Consider the following 14,824-nt stretch of genomic DNA (forward strand, 5'->3'; position numbering starts at 1 on the left):
TCCGGGGGCAGCCCAAGGCCCCATCTACATCCCAAGGAAAACCCCAAACCCCTTTTCGTTCCACCACACCATTCTCCAGCCACCCACCTTGGCCCAGTGACCAGTCAGCTGGGCGATGTTTTAAATGTCATGAGCTGGGGCATGTGAAGGCCAACTGCCCAAAGAACCCCAACAGATTGCAGTTCATTACGCCGGAGTCACACCCAAGGTCCTCAGGCTCAGATGCCTCCCAGGTACCGTCAGAGCGAAGGGAAACTGAGTGTGGGCGGGAAGAAGGGTACAGCGTGCAGAGACAATGGAGTACAAGTGTCAGCTATCCGCCAATCCTTAGTGGACCCCAAATTCATCAACCCAGAAGCCCCGGTGACAATTCAACCCTTCATGTCAAAATTTTTAAACCTGCCTACATCCGAGTTGCCTGTCCAGTACAAGGGCTGGTCAGGAATGTGGACTTTTGCTGTCTATGACAATTATTCCATCCCCATGCTGCTGGGGGAAGACTTGGCCAACCATGTGAAGCTAGCCAAGAGGGTAGGAATAGTCACCAGCAGCCAGGCTAAGCAAGCTTCCACACCCATCCCTGTTCCTGAGCCTTCCAGCAGGGCCCCATCTGTGTTACCAGAGACCCAGACATAGGTGGTGGAACCAGATCCCCTGCCAACAACTACAACAGCTGTAGTAGATCCAGTCCCAGAGACCCAGCCAAAGCCAGGCCCAGAACAGGAACTGGTGAATCAACCAGCACCAGAACCATAGCCAGCACTGAGTCCAGCGCTTGCAAGACCATCTGCAACTTCAACACCAGAGGGCACCAGCGGGCCTGCACTGGCAGCAGCAGCAGATAACCCTACACAAGAAGCTCAGCCAGAGCCTGAAATACCACATAATGCACCAGCAGAGAGTGGTTCACAGTCAACAGAAACAACCCCATCACCTGCCTTGCTTCCAGAGGGACCAAGCCCCGGTCCACAATCCAGTGAGGAACTGATGTCTCCAGCAACAAGGGAACAGTTCCAGGTCAAGCAGGAAGCAGATGACAGTCACCAGGGAGCTTGAACGGTGGGACGGAGCAACCCACCGCCTCTCAGCTCTTCTAACCAATCGTGGTTTCTTATAGAACAAGATCTTTTATACAAGGAAACTCTTTCTGGTGGACACCAGGAAGACTGGCGTCCTCAAAGACAGTTGGTAGTTCCAGCTAAGTACTGGGTAAAGCTCTTGAGCTTAGCCCATTATCAATCTTGTGGCCATGCGGGGGTGAATAGGACCAAAGACAGTTTGGGGAAGTCATTCCAGTAGGAGGGGATGGGCAAGGATGTTTCTACCTCTGTCCAGTCTTGTGAGGTGTGCCAATGAGTGGGAAAACACCAAGACCAGGTCAAAGCCCCTCTCCAGCCACTCCCCATAATTAAGGTCCCATTTCAGCGAGTAGCTGTGGATATTCTGGGTCCTTTCCCAAAAAAGACCCCCAGAGGAAGGCAGTACATACTGACTTTCATGGATTTTGCTACCCGATGGCCGGAAGCAGTAGCTCTAAGCAACACCAGGGCTAAAAGTGTGTGCCAGGCATTAACAGACTTTTAACCATCAAACCAATGACCTGGTGGAGAGGGTTAATGGAACTTTGGGGGCCACGACATGGAAATTTGTAAATGAACAATCCATTGATTGGGACCTAGTGTTGCAGCAGTTGCTTTTTGCCTACAGGGCTGTACCACATCCCAGTTTAGGGTTTTCACCATTTGAACTTGTGTATGGCCATGAGGTTAAGGGCCATTACAGCTGGTGAAGCAGCAATAGGAGGGGCTTGTGCCTTCTCCAGGAACTAATATTCTAGACTTTGTAAGCAACCTACAAAGCACCCTCCAAAACTCTTTAGCCCTTCCTAGAGAAAACCTACAAGATGCACAGGAAGAGCAAAAAGTCTGGTATGATAAACATGCCAGAGGATTGTTCCTGCAAAGTAGGGGACCAGGCCACACCCATAAGATGGAAGCATTATGTGAAGGGCCATTCATGGTCCAAGAATGCCTGGGAGCTGTTAACTATCTCATCGCACCACTCCACCTCAAACCTCAAGCCTAAAGTGTATCATGTTAATTCTCTAAAGCCCTTCTATTCCAGAGAATTAAAGGTTTGTAAGTTTACAGCCCAGGAAGGAGATGACGCTGAGTGGCCTGAAGGTGTCTACTACGAAGGAAAAAGTGATGTTGGTGTGGAAGAGGTGAACCTCTTCATGATCCTTGGACATATGCAGCAACAGCAGATCAAGGAGATGTGCACTAGAGTCACGCCGATGTTATCAGCCATCCCAGGATGGACCTAACGGGCATACCACTCCATTGACACAGTAATGCTCACCCAATTAGAGCCCAACCCAACCGGTGTCTCCTCAAGACAAAACTGCTATAGAACAAGACATCCAGGACATGCTACAGATGGGAGTAATCCGCCCCTCTAACAGTGCATGGGCATCTACAGTGATTCTCATTCCCAAACCAGATGGGAAATACGCTTTTGCGTGGATTATCGTAAACTAAATGCTGTAACTTGCCCAGACAACTATCGAATGCCACACACCGATGAGCTATTGGAGAAACTTGGATGTGCCCAATTCATCTCTACATTAGACTTAACTATGGGGTACTGGCAAGTACCGCTAGATGAACCCGCCAAGAAAAGGTCAGCCTTCATCACCCATGCAGGGATGTATGAATTTAATGTGCTCCTTTTCGGGCTGCGAAATGCACCTGTCACCTTCCAAATACTTGTAGATGGTCTCCTAGTGGGACTGGGAGAATCTGCAGTCGCCTACCTTGACGATGTGGCCATCTTTTCTGATTCATGGGCAGAACAGCTGGAGCATCTACAAAAAGTCTTCAAGCACATAAGGGAGACAGGACTAACTGTTAAGGCTACAAAGTGTCAAATAGACCTAAACAGAGTGACTTACCTTGGACACCAGGTGGTTCAAGGAACTATCAACCCCCTACAGGCCAAAGTGGAGGCTATCCAAAATTGGCCTGTCTCAAAGTCAAAGAAACAGGTTCAATCCTTCTTAGGTTTGGTCAGATATTACTGGCGATTTGTACCACACTACAGTCAAATCGCTGCCCCACTAACAGACCTGACCAGAAAGACCCAGCCGAATGCAGTTAAGTGGACTGATGAGTGTCAGAAGGCCTTTAACCAGCTTAAGGCGACACTCATGTCTGACCCTCTGCTAAGGGCCCCAGACTTCAGCAAACCATTCCTAGTAACCACAGATGCATCCAAGCATGGTGTGGGAGCAGTTTTAATGCAGGAAGGTCCGGATCAAGAATTCCATCCTGTCGCGTTTCTCAGCAACAAACAGGCTGCACTAAAGTGGCTTCATACCATCAAGGACAATAACAAAAAAATTATTTGGTGGAGTTTAACTCTCCAAGATTTTGATTTTGAACTACAACACATTTCAGGAGCTTTGAACAAAGTGGCTGATGCACTCTCCTGTAAAAGTTTCCCAAAATCAACTGGTTAAAATGATCCTTGAAATGTGGAAAATATTGTTAGTTTGTACATAGTCAGTAGAATATCTAGTGGTGCATGTGTCTTATTAGCTCTGTTTTCTCCTAGAGCTCCAGGAAGAAATCACAGCCAGTGTGGAACTGGCTGTCCAACACTATCTGTGATTTGGGGGGCATGTCATAAATATAGAGGGAAGGGTAACCACCTTTCTGTATACAGTACTATAAAATCCCTCCTGGCCAGAGGCACCAAATCCTTTTACTTGTAAAGGGTTAAGAAGCTCAGGTAACCTGGCTGGCACCTGACCAAAAAGACCAATAAAAAGACAAGATACTTTCAGATCTGGGGAGGGGGGGAAAGGCTTTTTTTTTTTGGTCTGTGCTTTGTCTGTCTGTTCTGTGTGCTTCCTGGAGACAGATCAAGAAGGCAAGCAATCCAACTCCATTAGAATTAGTAAGTAATAATAAGGTAATGTGTTAGCTTACTTTTATTTTGGCTTGTGATTTTCCTTGTCTAGAGGGAGGTTTTGTTCTTGAGTCTTTCGTTATTCTGTTAAGTACTTACCTTCCCGATTTGACAGAGGTGATTCTTGAAAAGGGGTGTCGGAGCTTGGGGGGATACTTGGGGAAGGTGGGGCTCCAAGTGGCCCTCCCTAAATGTTTGTTTAAAACACTTGGTGGTGGCAGTGTTACTTAATCCAAGGAATAGGGGAGTTTTTAACCTAAGCTGGTAGAATAAGTTTAGGGGGTCTTCATGCGGGTCCCCACATCTGTACCCTAGAGTTCAGAGTGGGGAGGGAACCCTGACATGTGTTTGCTTTATTTTTTTTAATAAAATCATCTTTTTAAGAATATGATTTGATTTTTTACTTTTAAAAGCAAGAGGTCTGTGCATACGCTAATGAAATAGTTAAGTGGAATAAAGGTTCCAAGATCAGCTGTTAAAACAGCTGTGTTTTCTTTTGTTTCTTTTCTTTCTCGGCTTAGAATCATAGAATCTCAGGGTTGGAAGGGACCTCAGGAGGTCATCTAGTCCAACCCCCTGCTCAAAGCAGGACCAATCCCAACTAAATCATCCCAGCCAGGGCTTTGTCAAGCCTGACCTTAAAAACCTCTAAGGAAGGAGACTCCACCACCTCCCTAGGTAACCCATTCCAGTTCTGCACCACCCTCCTAGTGAAAAAGTTTTTCCTAATATCCAACCTAAACCTCCCCCTCTGCAACTTGAGACCATTACTCCTTGTTCTGTCATCTTCTACCACTAAGAACAGTCTAGATCCATCTTATTTGGAACCCCCTTTCAGGTAGTTGAAAGCAGCTATCAAATCCCCCCTCATTCTTCTCTTCTGCTGGCTAAACAATCTCAGTTCCCTCAGCCTCTTCTCATAAGTCATGTGCTCCATGAGAGAAGGCTGGTTGCAGTACTACTACCAAGGCCAGGGGGATCTGTAACCTTGGGTGAAATTTAATGACCTGTATTATATAGGAGGTTAGACTGGATGATCTAATGGTCCCTTCAATAAAGAAAGCAGACCAGGCATTTATATTTGCTGTGATAATTCAATTCCCTTGAAAGTCTGAACATGTAATACCGATAAAAGGAAATTGTTTATGTAATCCACAATTGGCCTGTGGAACTCCTTGCCACAGACATTATTGGAGTGAAGTGCTTAGCTGAATGGGATTCACAAATAGATTTGCCATCGTAGGTGGCACTAGTGGGACTATCTTTAGTTAAAGCTGTCTGAGATCTTAAATAAGAAGACCTCATTTTCAGTTGGATGTAAATTTTCCAAACTGTAAGTGTTCAGAGTGATATTTCCTATGCTGGGTGGATTTGTTTTTGAAAGTTTCAGACATAAGTTAGGAGTTAGGAGACAATGTCTTGGCATGTTATTCCAGTGAGGAGCATTTCCACCTGCATATTTTCCAGCAGATAAAAGTCAGGTACCAGCCACCTCCCCCACTTAACAACCAGAGCCCTGAAATGCAAGAGGAGGAGGTGACAGTCTCCCTACATTAACACACAGCTGGCTCTTAAGGGCTTTACTCACTTTTGCCTGAGTGGGGCCTGAGCAAACTATGGGCCAGGGCCCCAGAATTCAGCCTTTGTATTATACATCTACAAATACCTATCTCCTGGAGGATCCACCGGGCCTCTGGGAAACATGCATTCACCTTGGGTTGGAAGCCATCAGCTAGGGAGGACAGGTGTGCACAGAAAATACTGGAGCACACTCATCCACTGTTGGAAGGGCCCTGGGATGTTTACTGGCTATGCAGGGCAGAAAGTATCACAAATTTACTGTCTATCCCATCGTGCCCACGTTGCACTAAGTTTGTCAAGGAGGTGAGCTCCTCAGCAAGAGATGGTACCTGTGAATCCTGAGACAGACGTGTCTTCCCTGGGAATCCTCCTCAGGTAGCCGTGTCCCACACCTCTCTCATTCCAGTATCTGCAGCAGCGTCCTACGCCGAGAGCCGACACACGGGTGTGCACAGTTTATAACATAGCTCTGTGCAGTCTCAGGGGGGTTCGCTCAGCCTCCAGGGGAGAAGCAGCATCTGGATGCAAACAGGCTGGAGACCAGCTGGTCTGTGCTTCTGTGCTAATTATCCAGCTTTAGGAGTAAACAGTAATTAAGGGACTTTCCCAAAGGGAGATGAGAACTCTTCGGCTCTCCAATGAGTCAGACAGAAATTGGCTGCTCTGTGTGTTTGTATATATGTAAAATTTTTAGTTGATTAGGAAGAAAAACTAGGAATTAGTCCTAGATCTCCATAGAGTCTGATACCTTGTCAATACCCAGGATGGAGGGGTAGATAATAGACAGATAGATCTGGAGACAGATGCCTGAGGGTAGACACAAACGGTCTGCAGGACACAGAGTTATTGCTAAAATATCAGAGATTAGTAATTCTCCTCAGTAACTATCATGCTGTGCAGCACCTTTCATTGAAGGATTTCGAAAAGACTCAGGAACGTCAGTACGTCAGTATGAATGTATCCCCATTATACAGATAAGTAAACTGAGGCAGAGGGAAACGTGACTGGTCAAAGTCACATAGATCTTGAATGGCAGGTTGACAGACAGAACACAGGAGTCCTGACTTCCCTGCCCTAACCACGGTCCCTCTCTCATGCCAAGAGGGAAATGGACCCCTGCTTTTGCATGGACTGTTCGTTGGGTGGGATGCAGAGGAAAGGCTGGAAGAGGGAGCCTGAGCCTTCGCCATCCTCTGAAGGTGAATCTGAGGTTTTCAGAACTAGCTGGGGTTTGTGAGTGATGTCAGATGTCGCCGCAGTGGTGTAGCCAGGTGCTAAGTGCAGGGGAAGCAAACATAAAAAAGGTCCCCCTCTCCTTGGCTCCTCCTCTGGCCACACACACCTTGGCTCATCCTCCGGCCACTCCAAGCTCCCCCTCCTTGGCTCCTCTGGCCACGCTTTGTCCAGGCTGCGCCCCCCCCCCGACACCCCGCTCATTTGGTCCGTGCTTACCTGGCTGCCTGGTGCCTCTGATGAGCTGCCTGCTCCTGCCCCACAGCGTCAGGGTGCCCAGCTCCTGCTGGTTCCCACTGATTCCGGCACGACCTAGGAGCCGGCTCCCCACGGGGAACGGAGACCAAGGCCCGCCCGCTTGCCGGGGCAGAATGCAGCGCCCCGCATGCCGCCCATTTACAAGGGCAGCAAACAACACCAAAGCGCGTCTTTACCCTGAGGTGCCCGTGCTCCGGTTGTCCAGCGCTGGCGGGAGAGCGGGAACGGGGAGGAGAAGGAGGCATCTGCAGATAATCCCCTGTTTGTGGCCAGGCTTCCCGCAGCAGCTGTGCGGGGCGGGTTGCCCCACATGGCAGCGTGCAGCCCTTCTGGCCAGGCGTGGGTGGCTGCACTGGAGTCCTGCAACGTGTGGCTCTGGCTGCGCCTGTGAAGGGGAGCAGGGAGGGAGTCTCACCACTCGCACACCCCCACCCGTGTGCACACATTAGTGCTGCTGGGGAGAGGGGGAGGAGGCTGGAGTCCCGTGCTCCCTTGCCCACCCATCACAGCCGTCGCTGCAGCCCTCGCTTCTGCTGGTCCCTGCACCCGCAAAGCAGCCTGTACATCCCCCTGCGGGTGGCGCTGCTCAGGGGGCACTTTGCACCCCACCGCCCGGAGAGCTGCAGCAGCAGCAGCACCTGTGCCGGGCAGCGGCAGCGCCTCCTCCTGTCCCTCACTTTCTTCTCCCGCGCGCCGAGCCAGGCGCCCCGCTGCAGCCCCTCCACGCTGCGAAGCCGCTGACACTCTGCCTAGTGCCGGAATATCTTGAGCTGCCGCCACTGCAGCTTCCCGGCTCCTGTCATCGAGCTGAGCCGTGCCGCGCTGCACAGGGACCCAGACTCCAGCAGCTTCCAGACACCCCGCTGAGGTGCCACTTTTGAAAAATGTGCTGAGGGGAAGCACCTGCTTCCTCTGCACCCCGCTAGCTACGCTACTACATCGCCGGTGTGGTGCTCTGCTCTATCCAGTGTTGATAACAGTTGGCTACATGCGTGTGTTCCCTCTGTGTACTGCCTTGGCTCTGTGCAGATCACTGACACAGCAGATCCCGAGAGGACCCCCAATGACCACAGACTCCCATAAGCTATGAAGGCACCCGGCCAGGTTTATTGTCAAATGAAACACGGTCTCTAGCTCCCCGGATCAGATATCTACAGTTCTGCTAGTGCAGATGTGCTCCCTGACAATGGACCAGCTCAGTCATTCGCGGGACTCTCCATTGCCCCTAGGCTGGACAAAGACCCTGTCCCAGGGATGCATTTTTATACACAGGTACAAACAAGTTACACATCACTCCTGACATATTGAGGTACAACCCCTCTGCATGTTGGGGTGCTGCCTCTCACCTCATACATGGTGGTTCGAATAAACCAGTCTATCCGTCATATTGTCCTTTTGACCCTGTCTTTAAGATGGGTCGGCCTGTTCCTTGTTATCTCTGTTGAATGAGTTCATACCGGGATGTCCGGTGCCATCCTGGTACATGGATACTTGCAATTAGCAGCCTTCTTCTTGCCAGCTTCTGTGAGCAGGGCCTGCCTCTGCCTCACAGCTTAACTACGCTTTATGTTAGCAAAGTCATGACCATTACTTTAGTTCAGTCCTCAGGCCTCATACTGGGCCTCTTAGACAAGAGTTTATGTTTCAGGGCCTCATCTTACTACAGCGAGCTCCCTGCTCCTGTGAGGTGTGAACTCTGGGACTCCTCTTCCACTCCCACTCAGAGACCTGCCAATGCATCACAACCACCGGGGTCACTATCGGGGACCCGGGTTAGTAAAAGCAACAGCAACAGACTGTTCCTATGGGTGGAGTGTCCCTCCCCCACAAAGCTGCCCTGGAGAAAGGCAGGCCCTATGGGCGGGATAGAGACTGGATTAATGTTTCCACTGGATTTGTTCTCTCCTCATTTCCTCCCAGTGTCTCCCAGGTGGAATTGAAATCGAATGTTCCAGGCTAAGTCAGATTTTCCAGGACTGCCGTGGTGGCGGGCGCTTGTATTTCCACAGCTGAGCTCTCAGCCAGATCATCTGTCTAGTTGGGGGTATTTCTCTGGTGAGGAGCACCTGGGTTTTTAAGCACTGTTATGAGACTGAACACATTTTCCTCTGAGCTGAACAGGGGGAGATTTCCTCCTGTATTCAAGTGACTAACACTCTGTAACTGGCAAGCATGGATTGACCTAATCTGTAGCTAAAGGCAATGAAGGGTGGTGAGACGTAGGCCCCTACTTGTGTGGATTATCGTGTTTATTATTTATGATCATTATTTGTGTTGTGGAAGCCTCCAGAGGCCCCACTGCAGTTCTGGGCCCATTGTGCTGGGCCCTTCATGCACACAGGAGAAACGGCCCCTCTGTGACATCATTGACAGGAACTGTGACTGTATAGACCATTGTTGCAACCAAGATCCCATAGTTACCCCAAATCTTCTACAAAGGAGGTGTCTGTGGGAAGGTTGTAATATGCTGGTTAGGATTATGCTGTCTAAGTGTGTATCATGTTTGTATCTGAAGTTATGAATATTGGCTATGTACTTGTATCCCAATGTGTTTCATTCTGAGTAGCATGAGTGAAGCATTTGGTCAGCTTCTTGAGAAAGGACTATTCTGGATAAGTGCCCAGTCAAGAAACACTTAACTGACATTGGACCTTGGGAGATTCCAATTTACATCTGAGGAGCCTTCCTGGGAACGTTCAAGGTTGCATTTCAGCAATGGCTGCTCTACCTGCAAACTGAGTCATGCATGGACATGTGACTTGCCCATCTGACTCCAAACTCCATACTGCTGCTGTGATTTTCCACAGTAAGAAGAAAGGCATCCTTCCACCTGGCAGAGGATATACAAGGCCCTTGAAACCTATCCATTTTGTCTTCTATCCTTCTTCTGACCTCTGGAGGAACTTTACTACAAACTGAAGTTCTGAACAAAGGACTGAAGGACCCATCCAAGCTGAGATGTTTGTACTCCAGAGACTTGATTGGTTTAAATCAGCAGTAATCCCATCAAGCCTGAAACAAGCCTGAACTAAGAACTTTGCAATTGTTGTATTTGTTTCCATTTAACCTATTTTAACTCTCATCTATATTTCTTTCTTTTTATGAATAAATCTTTAGATATGAGATTCTAAAGAACTGGCAACAGCGTGATTTGTTGGTGAAATCTGAACTGACCTGGGGCTTGGGCTTGTTCCATTGGGAACAGAACAATTTTTTTTTCTTTTACTAGGGTATTGGTGTTCATAGCCATAAGGAATGGTTCTATTGGTGATACTGGAAAACTGGAGTGTCTGAGGGAATTGCTTTGTTAGGTAGTTGGGTGAAACCGAAGTCCTCTCCGTTTGGTTGGTTTGGTGCCTTAGTAGTGAAGGAACCCAGCCTTGGGCTGTGACTGCCCTGCTCCAAGCAATTTGTCCCGAATCGATACTCTCAGTAATGTCCCACCAGAGGCCACATTGTCACACCCAGCTACCCTGTGTAACCAACCTGAAAAGGAGTATGCAGGAAGATGGGGGAGTAACAGCACTGAGACTGGGTGTAGGGGAGGTGAACGTGTAACCAAGGACTCCATTCTCCGTGTGTTCCTGTGTGCCAGCTCGACAAGCCCACCAATAGTGGGATCCCGGGTGAACCACCAACAGAGCTCAGCACGGAGACCTCATGGGGAATCATTCAACAAGACGTTTTCTAGTGGTTCAGAAAGGTCCTTAAGCACCTAACTCCCACTTCGTGTCTCTAGTGGCCTGGCTGAGTGGCTGGAGAAAGGTGACTATTTCCATGTGGGATTGACAGCTGTGAAACCTCTCCTGGAGCCAGGTGCGTCAGTGCTTTCTCTTGAAGGTGTGGGAGACAGGGTTGGGACTCACCATCGCAGCGCCTCCTGTTGGTCATCCTTGAGAATTAGCTAAGTCTGGTGGAGCGCCCTCTCTTGGTGGTGTCCCGCTGTTGTCTTGCCGTTGGGTTGGCGTCTAAGCCCACATCACTCTCCAGCTCGTGGCTTTCTCTTCGAGCCACTGCCCTCTGGCAGTGCCCCTTAGTCCATCCTCACCCCCTTCCGGGGGGGGGGTCAATCAGCTGTCTCTCTGCACCCCAGCCAATGTGGGCAACTGCACCCCCAAAGTCACACCCCTCTTGGCTGGGGGTTGTTGCAACCCTAGACAGCTACTCATGTGAGCCAGGTGTAAGGCAAGGGGGAAGAGAGGGGGACCCAGGCCTACCCGCTGCTCTGGGTTGCAAACTGTCCCTGCAGGCAGGTATATGGGATCTTGGGGAGCAATTACCACACGGGTGGGGTGCCAATTAATTTCTTTATTAAAGGAAAAAGGAAGTGGTGGGAATTTAACAACGAAATACGATGGGATGGGGTGTATAGGGTGTTTACAATAGACAATGATGGTGGGGGGGGGTTTCTTATTGATCAGTGTAGGGAGCTCTAACAGTGGGGTACAGTAAGTGGGGTTTAGCACAATGGGATACAGTACAGTTAATAAGCATCTCAACTTTATATAGGAACAGCTCTAGCTACAGTGTGGAATGTAAAACATACCAAAAAGAGATGCAGAATAAAATGGTAGTTTCTATATAGAATGGTCAACAATCTTAGAATGTATTAGGTGGTTGGTGGCCTTATACACAATGTAACACAATAGTATTAATGCAAATACAAAATATATCAGAAAGGTGGAAGTAAAATGTGAATCACAGTGCAATAATGCAATATGGGTGATAAGTGAAATTATGCAGTGTAGACTTAATTTGGGAGGCTGTGATAGCAAGAGTGTACCCAAAGGCTGGGTCAAGAAACAGGAGTGGGGGGGGGGAATGATAGTGGCAACTGATGAGATGCAGCTGCAAGCAGCGAGAGACTCTGAAGCCCTGCGAGGTAAGGACAACAGAGCGGGGGGGGGGGGAATTTGGGAAGTTCAGATGGTGATGCAGACACAGGGGAAAAAGCAGCTAGGGGTTTGGGAAGCTCAGAGAGGGAGATTGGAGCAGCAAGAACCTTATCTATCCTCTAACTTAATTAAACGTACATAAAATGACAAGCAGCTTCTACAAAGTAACAAAACAGGTACAGAATACAATCAGGCAATGACTTTTTAAATCTATCTTAACCAATGACTAGGCAAAACAACAAATATCACAATTCTAAGCAAACTACAACAAGCAGCTATATGGAGCAACAAAACAACGAACTATAGCAAGGAGGTGAGACTTACAAGCTTTATAATCTTAACAAACTATGACTTATTCAACTAAAGAAACAAAACCTATGGTGCACCTTATGCTATGGGGAAGTTACAGAGGGCAGAGTGGTATGTGCCCAGGATACAGCTCCCAAGGCAGCCCCCAAGGAAGGCAAGGGAGGTGGCTGCAGCAGTGGATACAGCTGAAAACAGTCCAAGGCAACGCCCACAGTAGCAGAGCTTAGCAGCAGCACAAACTTACTTTTAGTGGCAGAGTGCTACGGGGTTTAAGAGATATTTTAAAACACAGACCAAGGTTTAGCTTGAGTCTGTGTGCTGGGGAGACAGAGCCAGCAGCTAAAATAATAAAATAATAGTATAGAAAGTTTCACAGACGGATTCTCACCATCCCACAAGCCAGCAGCAGCAGAGGCAGAAGCAGGCACAGCAGCAGCAGCATCAGAGGATGCAGAGAGGGCTCAATTCGTTCACAATAATCAGGAGATCTCCAGGCAAAATTTGTTGTTTGGGGGGGGGAGGTTCAAAAACAGGGGTACACTCAAAAATAAAACGAGAGCGGAGAAAGGACCCCCAGAACCCCTGGTTGATCAGACCAGGCAGCAATGCAAGAACCTTTCTGAAGTCTGTTCAAAAAATGTCTGTTTTTAAAGGCAAACCCTGGCAGCTTCCCGCCAGTAGCTCTGATTGGCTCCCCCTCTTACAGGGAGGAGAGAAAAAAAAACTGCAGGCAGCCACCAAGACATGTCTGGACTAGCCCTGAGCCCAGAGGTATGACTCATGCCCAGGGTCTTAAAAACACAATAGGTCTTGCAGCTCTGGACAGAGCCCACCCTACACCAAGCCCAGGTTTTAACAAGGTGATAACAGGACTAACCCTTTGAACAGTATCAGAGGGGTAGCCGTGTTAGTCTGGTTCTGTAGAAGCAGCAAAGAATCCTGTGGCACCTTATAGACTAACAGATGTTTTGCAGCATGAGCTTTCGTGGGTGAATACCCACTTCTTCGGATGCAAGCAGATGCTTGCATCCGAAGAAGTGGGTATTCACCCACGAAAGCTCATGCTGCAAAACATCTGTTAGTCTATAAGGTGCCACAGGATTCTTTGCTGCTTCCTTTGAACAGGGCAGTGGTCCCACTTAGCACAAGTGGCCATCCCTTTGAGAAGGGCAATGGCTTTTGTTAAACAACTTAAGGGGCCCTCCCTCTGAGAAGGGCAGAGGCCCTGGTAAACAACGTAACAGCCAGGGAGGGGTGGCCACAGAGGAGAACAAGAACAAAATGGAGTAAGGGGACAGCTGTAAGAACAAAATGGAGCTGTAACAGACACAACCCAGGGACCCTCTAGTGGCAGCCATCCTGCCCTCCTTCTCTCCCTCTCCCTGTCCATGTCCCTGGGCCACTTCCCCTTCGGCCCCTCACACTGGCTAGGCCCTTTCCCTCAGGGCCTGCGGCTTGGCAGACACCGGGCTGGAGCTCCCTGCTGCTCCCCCAGGCCGGCCCAGCACTGCACTCTCTGGGTGCCAGCCTCCCAGCTCTGGAGACAGACCTTCCCCTATCAAAGGCCTGGCACAGACTGCCTGCTCCCTTCCCGGGCAGCCTTTTGATAGGGCTGAGCCTGGCCATGACTGACTGTCTCCAGTCTGGGTCCCAATTGGCTCTTTTTCCCTTTTGGCTTTTGGTCAGGACTCTTTATTCTCAGCTCTGCCACTGACTCATTGTGAGGCCTTGGGGAAATCACTTAACCTCTGTGTAGCTCAGTCGGTCTGTGACATGGGGATAGCGCTGTCTGGCAGCCTAGCTACAGAGCTTCTAGATGTAGTGACTAAAAGCGTCACACAGAGCATACGTTAGACTGAGCTTCCCTCTACAGCTTACGGCCCTGGGCAATGGATGCCCTGTAGCTCCAGATAAGGTGCCATGTATGTGTGTGAATAGCCAGCTAATGGCAGATGTGTCATTTAGCTCCCTCCCTGTGAGCTACAGAACCCACCCCAGGTTCTGCCGCACCACCCACCCTCCCAGGTAAAAAGATAGCGCAGGGGATTATCCTACAGCCTCTCTCAGCTGTTCTCCTTCTAACGTCGAATCTGATCCCTTGCCCTGCCCCCGAGGCCTGGAACAGGGCAAAGAGCTCCCAGCACATCCCCATGGCAGGGACTCTGCCTGCTACAGGCTCCCAGGAGGAAAAAAGGGAACTGAAATCAAAGCAGGTAATCCACAGGATGGTCTCTTCCCTTGGGAATTAGTAGCTGAGTAATAGGGGCAGGGTCTTGGGGCAATAGGGAAAGAATAGGGGGAGAAGGAGGCTGGGCTGTGAGGGAAGAGGACAGACAAGGCGCAGAATATTATGGGTCTAGTTACCTGCAATACGAAAGGTGGAAGGCCTATGAGTTAATGAGCTCTACACAAACGAATACCCTACTTTGTCACCCTGAGACAGCCCAGTAAGGCCAGGAAAGGGTTGAATGTCTCTGACTGTCCAGTCAGTGGTTCAGGTGAAAGGGCCCATCGCCACGTCACCAGCCAGCTCTGCACAGAGCTCAATCTGAGAGCCAGAGCACCAGGAGAAAACT

This window comes from Mauremys reevesii, linkage group 1 (genome assembly GCF_016161935.1).
Source record: "Mauremys reevesii isolate NIE-2019 linkage group 1, ASM1616193v1, whole genome shotgun sequence".
Classification (NCBI taxonomy): Eukaryota; Metazoa; Chordata; order Testudines; family Geoemydidae; genus Mauremys; species Mauremys reevesii.